Consider the following 19,921-nt stretch of genomic DNA (forward strand, 5'->3'; position numbering starts at 1 on the left):
AACCAACCAACGGTGGCATCTCAAACAACCAAAGAGCCAGTGAATAGATACAACTTTTTAATTAAGGGTGTATTCTGCAAGTATTATAATTAAAAAAATTAAATAGAAATAATCTAAATAAATGATATTTTACCATGAAATTCAGAGGAGAGTCAGTCACTTCAACGCGAGTGATAGAACTACGTACATCGTGTTTTTAGCTGATTGAAAATAATTTTAGTTTCAACATCCGATGTCGACTACTCAATCAAAAAAATCTGATAACGTACCGAATGTTGATTTTATACTGGAAAATGTCATTCACGATTTTCTTGCCGCTCCGATTTTTTTGTTTTTTCCTACACCAAGGCCATTATAAAGAAAATTTTGTATAAAATTTTACACTAAAATATAGAAAATTATTCGAAACTATTCTTGCTGCTTCTTGTATTCATTGATTTTTAATAAAATTTACAAAGAACCAGATAATGAAAAAAAATTAAAAGAGTGAGAAACACTGATAAAATCTTGAGTGAAAATACGGTTTTAGACTTCTTCATTTTAACAATCTCTTCAAAGTATTAATGATCAAAATATTCAGTAACATAACTATTTCCCTCTCAAAACGCTTAGCATTTGGCCAATAATAATTTTAATAAGGAAAAATCTAATGTGAGGTCTAAATACAAAATGTATGTACAGAATGATCTTCGGTACCAACTACAATTTACGAATATTGGATAATTTCTGATGATGACGTTTTAATTTTCGAAAGATAATCAAGTAGTAACATTTTTTTCATTGTTTGCTTATTTTTATTTTGAATAGTTATAAATCGTTATTTCAACATTTACTACAGAAATATTTTGTAGAAACTGAACACTTTAATCGAGCATCGTGATCTAAGCAGATGATTTTCCAGACGATTAAACAAACAAATTTTAGATTATGACGCTGCTACATAATACTAAGGAAAACAAGCTCGACCCGTGTAGAATTCCACAGGGCGGTACCCGTGGCTCAAACAGGCTAGAGAAGTAATGTATAAGTGATACAAAATATCAATAGGAATTTACTTTCTTTTTATTTCAAAAGCAATTTTATTACAGATATGACATACAAATTACATAATCAACATAGTTAAATTTTAATATCATTTATATAGCCTGTTTTTTTAAACGGTACATTTTTAGACGGAGAGTTTATTTTGCGCTATTAGCAAGCACGTCAAGCTTCGTTATGAGGGGTAAATCTTGGAATGAGGAAGATATCGCGTACCCAAAAAATAACAGGCTAGAGAAATAATATATAAAATTTAATAAATTACAGATAATCTGATTATAAGTACTTACAAAACATTTCATACAGGCTTTGAACTATTTTACAAGTGACATATTTATCGCATTTAGTAGAACTTTAAACAACAATAATATATTCATATGTTATTGCAAAGTGCAAGGCATCTATCAGGTATAGAGGATGTAAAAAAATTGGTGAGTGAGTGAAATCAATCCGGTCAAATTGTTTCTTGAATCGAAACAAATAAATGTAAACTGCGTGAACCAACCCCGAGTCTCTTTATTTGTCAACCTGCCTGTAAATTCCAATGCCAAAAACAACTCTCTTTGTGTTTAGGGTGGACCATTTTAATCTAGTATAGCTAATAACTCAATTTCTAGTTAGCCAATCAAAAAACAACCCAAACAAAGGTTTTATGGTGGACATCATGTTCTGACATCAGAATGGACCTAGTTCTATGGGTTGCTTTAATAGACAATTACACATAACACTTTAAATTAGAAAGTTGTTCCTCATAAAACAAGACTGACATTTTTTATTTAAAACATCTTTTCGAAAATCTTTTTTTGTCAAGGGCAATAGTGGACCTTCACCTGTGTCCCTGACTTTGATGAGCAGTTGTAGTTTCAAGGTTATTTGACCCTGATACTCAAATGACCTTTTAGATTTATCTGCGAATAAATGTTATTCACACAGACAATGATCTTTATTGTCCTTGACAACTCTTGTCTAAAAAACTTCCTTATTTAAATTGTTATTCTATCTCTTATCTTTTAGATTCAGATCATGATGCCTCCTATCAAAGTCTACAACGTGTATTAGTCATAAAAGATTACAATGGATCACCCTGTCTGTATACTAATACTGGAACAATTTTAAATATTTTTTCTACACAACCGCAGATGATAGCTGTTAAAACATACTTTAACTAATTGAGCCATCTGGTTGTCCACTAAGTATACGCTACTACAGAACGAAAATTTTGTTTTTGTCGTCATGTAGATGCTATTTGCCAATTTATACTCTAATAAAGATGTATCAATATAAAAATTGATTAGTATGTCAAAGATAATTTTTTCTCAAGAGCGATATCTAGGAAAAAAATCGTATTTCAGAAATGCTCCAAAATTTGTGGCTATGAGTTAATAGACGGGTTTTGCTTTGGAATTGTTCCTCGAGACGTTTAGAGAACTCAACGATCGGTTATGAGAATACAGGACGACATTTTGTTTATAAAGAAACTAGGTGAGAAAAAATAAATAACTATAAGCACATGTTTTCTTATGCCATTTTGTCTTTTTTTTTATTCCCCAGAAATGAAATTCAGTCACTAGTTCATGCATACTCATCCCGTATTAGAGACCTCACTCTATTATTATTGCTTGTAAAATGAAATAAAATTACAATAATTTAATAAAAAATAATAAATAGAATAAAGCTAAGTAAAGTAACCGGTTAGTTAGTTGTTATAAATACATACTCTCCACCACTCTCTCCATGCTCATACAAACAGTCCATGTAATTTAATCATAGACTTTCATAAGTTCGCTTCCAGACATTGAGACGGCGGAGAGTTTTACATTACACATAAACATAAACATAAGCATACATAAATATATAGGTACGTATTGGTTTGGACGTTTTATTAATTGTAGTTTTATAAAAATGATTTATTAATGGATAAATTCTTAACGTTACGGTCTGTATGAAAATACACCTGCTCAGTTCTTGCTTTGGCTAGTCTGAAAACATTGTACCTAGGGTACCAGCATTTATATATCTGAAAAATATATAAAAAAATTGTACGTATATACTACATTGTGATTAAAGTAATTTTTTAAAGCCGAAATTTTTATTAATCGAACATTTAGTCTAATAGACAAGTTCAAGTTGGTGAAATATAGAAATACTAGTCAAAATACGAAATACCTTTGTTTTTCATCCTTAAGAGTGGATTATCCTGATGTCGAATTGGCCATATTACTATTGGCTATAAAAATGTAAAACTAGCCTTGATATCACGACATAATTTGAAAGTGAAACTAAAATTGATTAAAAAACGAAGAAGTTATAAGCATTCAAAGGTTGCCCATCTCCTTTAAGCAAAACAAAGTTTTATATGTAATCTCGATAGCGATATCCACGTATGACGTCACTTGTGGGTATCTTCCTCTTTGTTTAATTATGAATTTTAAACGTTCATATCTTGCATAGTAGTAAAGATTATTAAAAACCAACTTCAATCGCGAAGTGAGAATTCTTCATCTGAAATGATAAAAAATTGAACCCTGTCCCCTATTGCTTATAATTCCTATATTTCACCAATTTGAACTTGTTGACTAGACTAATTCCATTCCAAATGAAAAATGACGTCAAATATCCACTTCTAGATTTTCGTATGAAAGGCCGAAAATTTGCGAACGACGGCGAACTGATAATTCCGAATCTTCTGCTACCCTACCACTTATAGCATCAATATTTTCGGTTGTACGCACGCTACGTTGTCTACCCTATCTGTCATGCTTACAGTTTCCTCAAACTTTTGCACAATGTTGCAAGCTGTTTTCTCATGACGATTAAATTTGCCACAATCTTCCCGTAAAAGTCTATACACAATTCTGACATAATTTTTATTTATGATCAATTTTTGAACAACCAAGTCGTTGGAAACAAATGATTGTATTCATAAATGTTTAATTTACCGCGGAGTTGATCACGTTTTATGTATGAATTTTACCGAATAATGTTTTCTAAGCACATTTTATTATATTCAAGAAGCACTGAATTTTTCCTCTATTTAATTTGATAACAAAAACTTTTGTAACTTTGATTATAGTTTCGCAAGTAATTTAAATAATTGCAACGTGAAAAAAATTATTTGCAAATAAAAATTAAAATTTATAGTCTTGCCAAGATTATATCGTCAATGCAATTCTCTATTTTATGCATAATATTAAAGCGTTCATTGGCTTCGTTTTTCAAAGACCTCTTTGGAATTTAAATTTTTTAAACCTTGAAATTTATATCTTTAATAAAAAACTAACAAGATCCATGCTTTTATTTTAGATGCTATAAATTTTGTATTTTTCAAGCATTTGCATAAATTAAATTTTACCCAAATCAAATTGTAACGAATTTAACGCTTTCTAGGTGCTCTGAAAATAGTGAAATTGATTTTGAAATAAAACAACTGAAAACAAACAATTGAGTTAATTATTCAAATACCATGTATAGACAGTGTTGATTACTCTGTCACATTACACATACATTCATGTCACACATATATAACTGATATTCCCATATAATACCTACAAACTATACAATTTGCGCATAATTTGTGCTCTCACGCGTAAACAGTGATGTTTACGAAAAAATGTATCGACAAAAAGTTGCTTATTTTTTTTATAAGGAACATTTTTTACATTTAAACATTTATACCATGGTTTACAAGATGGGTCCTACGGAACAAAATCCATGTTGCTTATTTACGAACTCGACCTCACTTTTTACGTCTTTGAGTAATCGCGATGACAGACGGACAGACAGATAACCGGATATGGATTAGGTAATTTTATGAACACCTATACCAAAATTTTGTTCATAGTATCAAAACATGTATTTCATATACATGGTATAAAAATGCATGTCGGTGTATACACATAAAATCAAATTACATCTAATTTTTTAATTTTTGCTGGCAATAATCATTCTTTCCGAAAAGAGGAAGGAATGTAAATTTAATTTCATAAATTTTATTTTACTTGTGAAGAAAAATTTAGGTACCTTACCAATCAATTAAGAGAGTAATTAATTAAATAAAAATACACTAAATAACATAACTTGTTGTGAAGATGGCTATGATATTTAGTGTATTTTTAATTAACAATTACTCTTTTAATTGATCGGGTAAGGTATCCAAATTTGGGTTTTATATAATATGTTTGGTAACTATAATATACTTAAAATTCTGATCATTACCTATTAATTTATTTTTTTCTATTACTGGCGAGTCACCCTCTTTAAATATTATCTACTATTACAAAATTATCTCTGCATGGCATTTAAAAACGGACACGGACCAAGTAAGTCCATACACACAAACTCATCTAATTCATTAAAATGCATAAAGAAACAATTGAGTATGGTTAGTTATTTATTATTATTAACTAACAACATTGTCTCTCCTTCTCTAACAGACCCACAGTTCAATACTTATCCTTGTCTTCTGATAAGTTTAAATTTAACTACGACGGCACCCCGCCGTCGTCTCACATCATTATACCCCACCTTCATACATTTAACAAGCAGTATTTAAATCATTTAACATTCATATGCTATCAGTAATGGCATCCTTAAAGATAAAAATAATATATGTTTGAGAGAGTACAAGAAAGATACAAGATGCTATAGGTAAATAAAGATAGAAGAACATTTAATAAATAAAATTAAAAAAACAATTCTCATGTGTTTTAAATTAATAGCACAGTCAAGGTCATCCGCCACTTAGAAAACTAATAATAATACTACCATATCCACGGTTGGATGATGGCTGTAGAATTTCTTTTTTAAACCCAACAAGCAACAGTAATAAATAACTAAAGCAAGTAATAAATGAACAATATTTTGATTCCATTTCATATTTTTGAAAAAGATAAAATTTTAGTCTACTTATTGTAAACATTCGCAAACTATTTTGACGTGACCTGCTGCATATGACAATAATTTAAGATACGATTTGCTCACGTAGACAAACAATAGACCTTCTAGTACATTAGAGAGTATGCAGAATAATCCAAAAGCGTCAATAAGCATTTGTTCTTAGTGATTAACAAAATTAGTTTTATTCTTGCGGTCCTAGTGTTGCAAGACTTGCAAGACCAAAATCAAGACTATTCTAATGATCAGGGTCAAGAATATATTCTCAGTCAAGCAAGAATCTTGTTAATACCTTTCCACTTTATTGTTTTCTTTTTTTATACCCTGTATACATCAAGATATACTAATCCTTAGTCAAGTTTGTGACGCTTAATAATATAGCTGATACGAACAAAATTTTGATATAGGTGTTCATAAAATCATCCAATTAGTACATTTCTTGTTGTTCGTTCGTTTGACTGTCCACCTGTGAACACGATAAGTCCAAAACGAAACGAGATATCAAGCTGAAAGTTTTATAGCGTGCAGGACATAAAAGTGAGGCTACGTTCGTAAATGAGCAACATAGGTCAATTAGTTCTTGGATCCGTAGGACCCATTTGTAAACCGAGAGAGATACAAAAGTTTAAATATAAAAATATAAAAACATAAACAAGTTTTGTTTGAAACATTAAAAGTCACTGTTTACCTGCGAGGGCGTAAATTAGAACAAAACTCTTGTGACGATTTTCTCCAAAAGTTTAAAAGATAGGGAGTTTAAAAACTGCAGGCAGCTTCAAATAGTGGTATTCGGAAACATTAACCATTCTAATTTATAAAAAAATAATGCAAGACACTGATATTCGACACTTACTATTCAGAGTATTTCAACAATTGTTTGTTTTCACTTGTTAATATGATTTTTTGTGAAAGTGATCTAAGCCCTACGAGACTTATTTTTGCCCATTATTATTTGATTCATTTCTTTATTGTGATGCTATTAAAATAATAATCTTAACAGATTTTCTTAGGCTTTCATCAAATACAGACAAAAAAATTAACCGCCTATGGATCGCTTAAGCCGCATACAAATGCAAATAAAACAATAAATATAATCTATTGTTTTTTATGAAGCTCATTTTGATTGCATGATCTCACAGTCACATATCCCTAATTTAAAAAAAAAAATTATTTATAGATTTCGTTTTTATTTTGATGGCTTTTTGTAAATGGAGTATAAATATAAGGCACATAAGGGTGCATAATAATTATTGCCTATTATCACACAATAAACAAATTATGTTTAAACTAATACTTAAGACCAAGATATATGTAGAATTGGCGACGATAGTGATACATAAGGGGAATCATTCGTTCGTGGTACTTCAAATTGTCTATGATACGATTTGGCATACGAATTAATCTTTGATAAAACAAGTAATTAAAGTCTTTAATAAATTAAACATAGAAAATAACTAATAGTAGGCCATATTCTAATTTTATACTAACCATTATTGTTCAAATTTGAGAGATTATTTTGCGTCACATGATAGCATAGCTTATTGTGCGTATGTGAGTCACATTGCCAAAAAAAAATTCACATACTTGATTTCAACTAGCTCTGAAATGTACGGTTTGAAAATGAAATAATTTCATTGCTTTCCACAGAAAGATCATGTGAAATCCTGGACGTTTTAGCAGTTTAGTTTGCGAAATATATTTTCTATTTTCTTAAGGCATTAAAAAATTTCGTCCGTACTAAAAATTTTATATATCAAATAACAAGAATATCCTACTTTAGTTTAAGGCCAAAGATATCGATAAAATTGCTTTATCGAAATAATTTACCTCTTGACAAATTTTCGAAATGATTCAAAAAAGCTGTTCTCCGAGTTTGCTGCGCCTTAAATATAGCTGCACCGTAATTATATATTTATTTAATTTTGTTTAATTTCTTTATACATATTTTCAAATCCACGGTTCAATTTAACTCTATCTGAAGTATTTGATTTGAAATTTAAGATGACTAAGATGGCAAAAACTCATAAATTATTGAATATCTCTATCAAAAAATTTAAAGAAAAATTTCCGTTCTACTTCGACGAATGTAAACTAAGCCTAAAAATTTTTAAATACAATTTTAAAAAGTAGGATAAATAAAACAAGTTAACCAAGTTAACCGCATTTATAACAAAGTAATTGTATGCAAAAAGAAATAAATTTTTCAAATAGTTTGATTTATACGAAAACTTTTGATATCTATAAATATATAGGAGACTTTCTATAGATATAGATAGTCACTCATCACGATATCTCTGGAACTATAAGACCTAGAGACTTGAAATTTGGCAGGAATATTCCTTTTGCCAAGTAGAGGTCAGCTAAGAACGGATTTTACGAAATTCCACCCACAAGGGGGGTTGCGGGGGTGTTCATGAATAAAAAATTCATATTTTTCAATTGTGGCTTTTAATAGTTCAAAACTTGGTCAGAATGTTTTAAATTACATTTAGAAATTTTTTTAACCTTCGGAGGGTAGAAAGGTGTAGCGAGAAAGTGGGAAGGAAATATCGAATATTTACAAATATACCTAAGTGGGGTATCAAATAAAAGAGCATGACGTGTACATTACAAAACTGTTATCCAACGCAAGGAAATGTTTAGGGAGGGGTGCAAGTGGGGATGTTGCCCAGCAAAGCGGGTAGTTTCCAGCTAGTAAAATATAAAATATTTAAATTTTCTTTTGCGTTATACTTGCATGTTAACTATAAGTTAATCATTATTGTTTTTTTTAAACTTTATAATATGAATAATATTTAAACTTCTCTGTAATTAATTAATATTAGTAAAATCATTTGAATAATTAATATTTTATTAATATATAAGTAATTGTTTACTAAGATCGATGATTTTAACAGATAAAGTATAAAATAATCTAAACATTTAACTTTTTCCTGAAGCGAATAAAACCTTGGCTAGCTCTTAACGTTTTGTTTGAAGTCTCACTCTGTATTTGTAAAAAACAAAATACTAAAAGTTATTTCATGACTGTTTGTCAAAAAATTGGTACTTACAAGTTCGTAAATTCTACACCCAATTTAATAGAATTAAATGTGTTGATAGAACTCAGAACACTCACCTGTAAATACATGGAGAGCCTGTCGAACCGTCTTAGAGAGATATGTAGCCATTTAACCTGATGGTAACCAGACACTTAGTTCATTTTTATATCACTTGATAACCTTTTTCCCAAATGACGAAAAATCACAAACTATGATACTGAATGTCCCAATGTACGGGAAATTTTGAAAAACTATTAGGTAAACTTCATTTTTAAACTTTCAAATAATCGAGTTCATCTGTAAATTGAACTCAACGGTTGTAAAATATGTTGTCCCATATATGGGACAAAAGTTATTATGAAGTCAATGGAAATAGAAACTCCGGTCATATTTGCAGATCGTTTTAATTTATCACTTCGCAAGTGTTTTATGATGAAAAGAGAATAAGTTAATTGTAAAATGGAAGCGAGTAAGTTTGGAAAACTTTTGAAATTGAGTCCAAAATTCCTTAAAGGTGATCATTTCATTTAAAATCATTCTTATTTTCGTTCTTATACTGTGCCCAAAAAATAAGGTGACATTGAATTTTTTTGAAAATTATTTATTCTTCCAAATCAATTTCATCCCCTCCCGATGCAATGCACTTATGTCAACGGGTCCGTCTTCGCTGCGGCTTGAATCTCCTCTATCGTATCAAAACAGTGTCCCCGGAGCGGTCTTTTAAGCTTGCTGAACAGCCAAAAGTCACACGCCGCCAGATCAGGTGAATACGGTGGTTGCGGAACGATATGGGTTGAGTTTTTGACGAAATGATCACGAATTATGAGTGCAGTATGGGATGGTGCATTATCGTGGTGTAAAAACCATGAATTGTCTTTCCACAATTCCGGACTTTTATGGCGGATAGCGTTACGCAAATGACGCATAACGCTCAAATAATATTCCTTGTTGATTGTTTGGCCGGGCGGAAGGAATTCATAATGCACAACAAACGCGCGCAGTTTAAATTCAAATGTTACCCTATTATTTGGACACAGTATTATATACCTCCAATCAAAACTATTTCACATGTGTGTGCATAATTCAGGATGAATAATTTTAAATTTAATAATTGATCATGCAAAAAATTATATAAAAACTCGTGCCATACTTTAAAAACAAGTGTTCACCCGGGGTTATAATAACCACAAAAAAACAATACATTGTACATTTAATTTAAAAGAATCCAAATTTTATACAGTCACGTAATCAGTAAGTAAAGCTTTCTCTTTGACGTAAAACCAATATCTACAATATGTGGTGTAATAATAATTTCATGAAGAAGAGGTGTGGTACGTAGGTACTCTGTTGCACATTTTATTTTCCAACCAAATGCAATTTCAAACTCTAAAATATACAACAAAAATATCCGTGAACATTTATTAGTAGCTTATTTATCAAAGATAGAAAACAGGTTGAAAATCTAATGGTAAAAATTTTAATAAATCAAAGGTTTTAATATCATTGTTTATACAAACCATTTTTAGGGTCATAATTTGCAAAAGAAAAGTTTTTTTTCTAAAGTTTCGGCATTTGAAGCATACAAGTGAAATTTACAAAATTTAAAAAACCTCCGACAAATGCGATTTATTCCTTGTAAACCGATTTTTGGAAACTTAGCTATAAAATGTTCTCAATCAAGTCGATTTGATTGTTCAATGGCTACGATGACACTGAGAAATACACAGACGCAAAGATAAACACTTTAAACTTGATGGTCAAGGACAACAAATGAGAAGTGATGGTCAAGGACATCAAATGAGATGAAAAGGAAACTTAGAGAGTTATCATTCTTGGGACAAATTTTTGGAAATATTTTTTAATTGAAATTGAAATATTTGAGTTGACTTTGTTCCTTTGAATTATTGCTTTAAATTATTTTACCATTTCAATTTTCGAAATGAATTAAGCCATGTTTATTTGACCATTCATTTCCATAGTAATTACTTATATGTTAAAACTATATGCCATACCTTTTGCAAACTGAATCGATTTTGAAGATAATCTCCAACTTTTTAATTATTTCGGGTACGGAACTCTAAGCTCGCACTTGAAACATAGCTAAAAACACTCTCCGTTAAATTACCTTTCAAATGAAACAAAAAAAAAAAAATAAAAAAATTTCGTCATAAAATCAAAGTTTGTATTTTTATTCGAAACTAATTTTAGTCTGTCTAATATTAACAAACATCTATTTTCGTCATAATATCTAAGTTTGTATTATTAATTGAAGCTTATTTTAATCTGTCTAATATAAAAAAACATGTTCTCAAAATTATAAACGATAACTTTAAAAACTGGGCAAACGAACTTTCTCCTTAGAATTTTATCCTCATTCATGGCTGTGATCTTCTAATGCGGTTGGTAGTTCTGGAACACTCCATACATTATTGATTAATGGAGAGTTTCAAAGTGAAATGACAATTTCATTGTATTTTAAGAGATTTCTTCATCTTGCCCAATCTTTGAATCTTTATTCCTAAAATACCACTTCAAATTAAAATATAAAATTTTTAGAATTAAGAGATATGAACGGATATAACACAGTGTATATTCAATAAAATTGTAAAACAAATGATTATACCTAACAAATGCAGTACTAATAATACTTATAATACATTTATATTGGAGTCAAAGTGCAATGGACTTGATGCTTACAATATCAACTAAAAACTACGTTACTTATGTGTATGAGTATGTACGAATTATGTTATTTTATGCATGTGTGTTGTACAATGTGTTACAGAATAAAGTTACTACATTATACGTTCTGTTAGTTGACATACATATAGAGGCATTGTAAAATATTAAAGAAATAAAAGTTTGATTTAAAGTTAATGTGTCCATACCGTATGTTGGAAGCAACACGATGAACCACAGCGTGTGCTAATGACTGAGATAATAATATTCGTATTTAATAAACTACCTCGCTCTAATTTTTGAAATTGGGCCAAATTTACTCATATGGCAAGATTTTGAGATCTGAGCATTATAATCCAGTAAGCACGATTATTGGAATTCCAATCGCTTTAACTCATTTCCATTTTAGTATCTTGGTACCCATTGAGAGTTTTAATCAGGATGCCAAGATCCAAAAACTCCCACAATATGCGCAACTTTTACTGAAAGCCAATTTTAATAAGATCAGTTCTAAATTCTTCAACTTTTGATAAATTTGCAATATATTGACAGACAATCGTTGTTATCAATTGATTTATATTTATATATAAACCATAAAAAAGGCGTAGAAAAAATTGTGACACATGATGGGAAGAAGAAAGAAGACAAAAAGAAATCATAGTGCGGATTTCTGCAAATAACATAAAAAGTCAACTTAATTCACATCTGTGAAACATATTCAATAAAAATACAAAGATAGAATCTTTAAAATCTTAGCTATATGCAGGAAGAGTATTTATTATTTATTTTTTGGTATACATTTTGAAATAAGACAAAATTACGGCTTTGATATTTAACTAACTCTGCTTACAAACTATTCCTAAATGATATTTTTAGATTGTTTTCAATGCCAATTTAAGTTTCAATCATATACATTTTATAATTTATAACAATGTTTTCGTATTGGTTCATAGCCAAACTGGCAACTATCGAATGTCTTAGATACTTGGTGATTAATGATTTTATCAAATTAGATGCGTACAAAAATTCACACAATCTGTCATAATTTAATCACCATATTTTTCTGGTAAATAGAAAAAACAATTTATTAATGAAATGAAATTACTTCTCTAAAAGAAAATTGATATGTAAACGTGCCCTACATGTGCTAAACTCGAATCGACTGTGAAGATCATTGTGTTAAGAACCTTCACTTCATATGGCGTTCCTTCCCCTTATTTTGTTCACAATTTCGTTGAACCTCTAAAATTATCAGTGTTTCTGTACTATATTATGCGTATATTATACCTAAAAAGCTTCCTCTTGAATTACTCTATCTATTAGCAAAAAACGCATCAAAATCCGTTATGTAGTTTTAAAGATCTAAGCATACATAGGCACATAGGGACAGACAGTGGGAAACGACTTGTTTTATGCTATTTACTATGCATTGGTATACAAAATACAAAAATTTCATGTTTGGAATGAAATATTTTTGACGAATTTGTCTTTATTACTTCTATATTGTAATTTAGGTTTTACTGCTTTTCATCAAATCCACCTTTACTTTAAAAGTTTCAAATCGTTATCAAATAGGAAATAAATGAATGATTACAGAATTTCATTCCAAATATATTATAAATGCGAAAGTAAGAATGTTTGTTTGTTTGTTTGCTTGTTACGCTTTCACGCTAAAACTAGCGAATGATTTTTAATGAAACTATACAACAATATAGCTCATACTTCAGAATAACACATGAACTATAATTTGTAAAGATATATTAATAAAAAAAAAAATGAATTAATTTAATTTGACATTACCATAAATTACAGATTTCTGTAAAAGTAATCATTTGACATTACTAAAATTACAGATTTCTGTAAAAATAGTCAATATTAAATATTTCACGGCCATCTTTTCTGATATACTCAATGAATAATTACGACTATTATACATTTAAAAAAATAGAAAACCATACATATATTTTAACTGTGTAAAACAATCCTTACCATTATTTCGAGAGTTATAGAAAGGGTATAAGCGAGATCAATCTTTATTTTTAAACCCAGCGAAGCGGGTGGGTATCACTCTAGTACAGTTTATAGATGGTATACATTGACCTATGTGTAGAAACTAGCCTGTTCCAAATAAGAATTCCTTTTTATGAACCACTTTGTCATATATTGCAAATATTTAAAATATAACATAAACATATATATTTGTATAAACTGACTCCTTTTGCTTAGCTTAAAACGTGAAAAGATTATTATATTAACACATTTTCAATGGAAGAAAATACATACAACAAGTGAGAACAAACAATTGACTGAGTTAATTGTTGAAATACCATGTATAGGCAGTGTTGATAACTCTGTCACATTTCACATACATACATATCTGACATATTTAACTGATATTCTCATATAATGCGCAAGTGTTGATGCGCACTCGTTTGTTTTTTTGATGTCACGTAAATAACAAAAGATACTCACTTTGATATTAATACATACTATAAAATTTGTACCTAATTAACGCCCTCGTGGGTAAACAGTGATGTTTACAAAAAAAATGTTTCAAACAAAAGTTGTTTATTTTTTTGTAAGGAACATTTTTTACATTTAAACTTTTACTCTATCTCTAACGGTTTACAAGATGGGTACTACGGACCCATGACCCAATTGACCCATGTTGCTCATTTACGAACTTGACCTCACTTTTTACGTCTTAAACACGCTGTAAAAATTTCAGCTTGATATCTCTTTTCGTTTTTGAGTAATCGTGACCACAGACGGACGGACGGACGGACAACCGGAAATGGATTAATTAGGTGATTTTATGAACACCTATACCAATTTTTTTTTTGTAGCATCAATATTTTTAGGCGTTACAAACTTGGGACTAAACTTATAATACTATGTATATTTCATATATACATGGTATAAAAATAGTGTTTCTATACCATAAATAATAATGTACATCTAGTATGCCTGTATGTACACTCACTGTCAGAAAAAGTGCCACAGTTAAAACATTCTAAGCGTACGCATCATATGTTATGTTATAATAGTAACACTTAGAATGTTTTAAAACGAGCATTTTTTTTGACATTGAGTATACGTAAGAACGAAAGAACAAACCAACTCGACCTATTGGCTATACTGACTGAGTGTATGCTTTTTTAGCATTAGTTAGCATACGTGTAGCAACAAACAAGCATATAGAGTGAAATTTATAATATTTGAGCTATAAGTTATTATTACTATATAAACTATAGACGTTACATCTATAACTATTTATTAAATATTCAAATTATGATTCTATGATTAGTTTATAATTTATTTTTAACGAGATTATATTATCTTAGTATTTTAAATATTGGTTTTAATTATGGGAAATTGGTTAGATCGTGAATTTCACAAAGGTCTAAATAAGTTACCCAGGTACTTATACTAAACGATTTAAACTTCGGTAGTGAAAAATAAATTATGAAATTTGATAAAAATTAAAATTTATGTAGAGATATACTTAAATATTCTGATTTTGAGTCGTAAAAGCATAGAATTGTTTTATTTTATTAAAATTAAAAATTGTAATTTTTAAACTGTAATCATGTGACCTAAAACACGAGCGAGTCCTGATGTCCTCCATAGAATATTGTACATAGATAACGCGATGGATACGTTAGCCTGTAAGTGGATGCGATATAATGAATGCGAGAGAAGACTGCTAGTTAGTTAATATATGTCCCTGTCATAGTCATATGTCATAATCATAGGATGCAATATCTAGTCAACGACATTTAGATTAGACAAAGACACATAGGAACTAACTGGTAGTCTTCTCTCTCATTCATTATACCGCAAATTTTAGGCAATAGCGTTATCAATATTCTATGGCATTAACTATCAGAATTCAGTGTAAACACATCTGTGCAACGTTGTACATATCTGTGTTCAAATTTAACTGTGTTCTTTCGTCAGTGAATTTCATTTGTACCTATTTATTTTTTTAAATGCAAATAATAACCACTAACGACATGATAAAAAAGAGGGTAAAAAGTGATGATGGCAAAAGTATTGATACAGTGACAAGCGTGGTAGACAATTTTTTGAAAGAATCAGAAAAAAATAATAATAATAATTACTAATATCAATACTTAAAACATGAAAATGATTTTGTTTGCAAAAAAAATGAATATGCTTTGATTATATTACCTTATTTGTAGTAAAAAAAGAATGATTGTGATGAATTTTTGAAACAAATAGCATATTTTTGTAATGACATAAATATTAGAAACGCAGAAGAAAAGAGACTGGGAATCAATATAGAAGTGGATTATGGTACGAGTTCCGTTATGAGGGAATGAATGAATTACTGCTTCGAAATGTTTTTTGAAGTAATGACTGTTAATAATACCAATATTACGTCACCAAAATGAATGACAGCGTTTTTGACAGAATAAAAAAGGTTAAAATTTAATTTAATTTTATGGCAAGAAAGCATGTTAATGTTACCAGAATATAATTTTTTGTGACTTTTTATAAGGAAAATCAACATTTTGAAATACTTTTTGCACACATAGTGTGTATCTTTTTTGATAATGATGTATTTTATTAACTTTTAACGGAATTATAATTGTCATTAAAATGAAAAATTATAAAGCAATGAAAATGCACTTTTATTTTAGTTTTTCGTAAGCGATAATTTTTATACAGAATAATTACGAATATAATTAAAAACAAGCCACCATTAACAAGTTTTATCGCGCTAGTAAACAAATTAATCAGTATGTGCGCGCATACAAACGGAGCCATACTTAACACACATAAAATAGTGCAACAAATATTTCACACCATTATTATATATTATTATTGTAATGAACTTTTGTATTCTTTTAAAGATAACTAAAATATGTGCAACGTTGCAGATAAAAACCAAACAGAAACGTCAGATTAGCGGTCATAAAATATATATGAAACTTGATATAGGTGTTTGTAGTAAAATAGTGTATATTCACGTTTTAGTACTGATAATCCAGTATAAAACAGTGCAGGTAGATGAAATAAGGTAAAACATACTAGAAGTATATAATTTGTTTTGCCTGAATCAATAAAATAGTCATTACTTTTTTTTTCGAAACTTTGTACAGCAGACACATACTAAGGAAAATCAATTGATGAAAAAAGATGGGTCTACTAATGGAACTAAAACAAGGGGGTGATTTAGTTTGGGGGACCGCTATGTGTGTGTCTGCCTGCCTGTGGCATCGTAACGTCTAAACGAATGAACCTATTTTGATTTTTTTGTTTAATTTGAAATGTAATTTAATGGAGAGTGTTCTTAGCTATATTTCAAGTGCCGAACCGAAAAAAATAGAAACTTGGCGATGATTTTCAAAATCGGTTTAGTTTGGAAAATGCTTTAAGGAAAAATATTATTAAATGGAGATGTTCTTAAATATGTTCAGGTGCCAGTTTAGGGTTCCAAATCCGAAAAATTTGGCGCTGGCATTTTTAAATTTTGTAAATTTCACTTGTCTGGCATTAGACCTGATACTTTTGTAAAGCTGGAAAGCAAATCATAGAAAAATAGGTTAGGATAGTCAATGTACAATGTACGTAATTTGGGCATTTGGCGAATATTTTAGTTAAGATATATTCTGAGCTACATCAGATATGATTAGGTTGCGGCGATTGACCGGGTGAGACACACTTATGCTTTAATCATTCTTCTTATTATAAACGCTAAGGTAGAATCCTGTAATGGTTGCTACTATATTGCATTCAAGGAACCGATGAAAGTAATTCAAGTCGTCTATGGTTGACCTTTGACTTTATCAGTCTAGCGCAATTTAACTAGTTTCTTTAGGAGCAGCTTAGAGCTTTCACAGTATTCAGGTTATGTATTACTTCAAAGCGAGCCCGAGATTTTCAAATCCATAGTTTATTTATATGTTTCACTGAATATTGTAGAGTAGATAATCAAAAATGTCTGGTTGAAAAAGATAGAATACAACGGACATAATTTTGTAATAGCTAGAGCGAAAGAAAGTTAGCAAGTGTTGTAGCCTTTCATAAAAGAGCCCAAAATCTGAATTACTTCGATGTATCACAGCAATTCTTTGAATACCTTTACATATTTTCGATCACTTACTCAAGTCGATCGATGCTGTCATTTAATACTAGACTAATTTATAATATTTTCTATAACTTTTTTTCTGTAGCGTAAAAAAAAACTACTTTATTCATGTTAAATACTCATTTCCTTAATAATAACTAATTGTTTATATAAAAATTATTATAAACAATTATAATAATATTTAATAAGTTGTTTTTAGATAATAAATATACAACCAATCTAACATATTGTTGTAAACTTTATGTTTTATATCATTATTTACTATGGAAATGATTTTTTTTTTAAATAAACTAAATAAACTTAGGGCGGATAAAAGGGCGTTGGCCGATATGTACAACATATAAAACAATTTATATTTTATTTTATTTATGTAAGTATTGATATAATTTTATAGTAATAGAATAATGATTATTACGCTTCAATCTTGTAAATAATTATACAATTGTTAATTATTTTTGTTTATCAATAATTATTTGCTTGTACTTTAAATAGTGCGAATGGCGAATGAATTAAATAAAGGAAGTTAAAAATATAATCAAAAAGTAATGATCGTTTCAAAAAATTCAAATAGATGTTAACATCAAAATAGGAATATCATAACAGAATGAAAACTTTCTAGAAGTTTTTTGATTCGATAATTTGATTCGATAAACCAAAAATTTCTAAGCCATTCTTACGAATTATAAAATACTCCTAATTAAGGTATCCTCATTGATGGTTCTTCATTGGATTAATTAACATGTCCGTACGTGAGCACCTCCTTGTTTAATTTGAAACGAAACTAAACCACGTACATCATTACGGAAAAAAGTACTAAAGTTGCAATAATATATACAGAGTGCTCATGACTCGATGGTCATAGCTTAAGAGAGTATTTTCTGAACAATTTTAAATCGAAAGTTCCTTTTGAGCTTTTTTCTACAATCAAATAGTTAAGGAGTTATGGACATTCTGGAATTAACCAAGAAAGTAAATATATAGTTGGGTAAAGTAGTTTAATATTTTATTCATTAAAAATTTTCAGACAAAAGCTATAGCATGAAAATTGGTTGTGCATAGATAATAGTTCTTAACGTAAAAAGTTACATATCTCAGCCAATTTTTATGCCAAAAAGTTGAAAATAAGCGAAAAAGTGCAAAATAACATCATCTATAACTTTTGCATAAAAAATTTTTATTAATAAAACAATAAATTACTTTTGCATAACAATATCTTTACGTTATTGGTTAAATTCAAGAGCTCTTTAACTATTGGGTTTTGGAGAAAAGTACAAAAGACACTTTCGACTTAAAATTGTTAAAAGAAAACACTCATAAGCTATAACTATTGTATTATGAGGACACCCTGTACATATATTGAGCTAAATATGATTTTAAAGGAATAATTTTTTATACTTACATAAAGTATCAAATTAATAAAGATGTGGATATAATAAAATTAAAGGTGATGGCTTTAAAATTACTCACCTGAAACAAACAAAAAATTACAATTAATAAAATATTAAGTACAATTATAATTTTGTAGAGATTTACATCGTGTTAGAAAATGTTTTATTCATTTAAAACATCGAAAACAAGAAATAAAATTTTTCAATTAACATGGTATGGTTTCATAACTCCTCAAGAGCATACAAAAAAAAGTCTTTAATATATTATTCTCGATTATTGATCTAATGGAATTTATAGATACATGCATATATTAAAAATATAAATAATGAGATATCTATAAAATATACAATACAAAAAGGTGTAACCATTAGGTATAGTTAATTCATTTATTAGTAAAAAAACGCTTCTTGTCTTATAAAATCATGTACTTACTATATCCATTGTTTATTTTACCTATTAACTATGTACTAATGCAGCCCAAAGACGTTCTAATATTTTTCATTTTGTTCATAGTTCAGTAGTCTAGTTTTAGAAGCTCATTTTATTATTTAAGAAAGAAGTTAAAGAGGCTGTAATTAAAAACCATACCCATATTTGTAGATGTGGGAGCTTCAGGGAGCACGGAAAATTTCTAAATTACGCCACACACTTAAAATGGATGAATAAGAAAATAATGAATAGCAAATGAGCCCGTCGACCAACACCTCGAAAGGGTAGTTTGTTATAAAAGTTAATTTGTCCAAGTGATTTTTGAGTTTGC

At 29.2% G+C, this 19,921-nt stretch overlaps 1 protein-coding gene across 1 annotated transcript in view; it reads right to left on the bottom strand.

Annotated features, from left to right (window-relative positions):
- The window catches only part of LOC123290873 (headcase protein-like), a 415,650-nt gene that overhangs the window by 347,860 nt on the left and 47,869 nt on the right, over window positions 1-19,921 (bottom strand). The gene's annotated exons all lie outside the window — the stretch shown is intronic.

Source organism: Chrysoperla carnea, chromosome 1 (genome assembly GCF_905475395.1).
Source record: "Chrysoperla carnea chromosome 1, inChrCarn1.1, whole genome shotgun sequence".
NCBI classification, from domain to species: Eukaryota; Metazoa; Arthropoda; class Insecta; order Neuroptera; family Chrysopidae; genus Chrysoperla; species Chrysoperla carnea.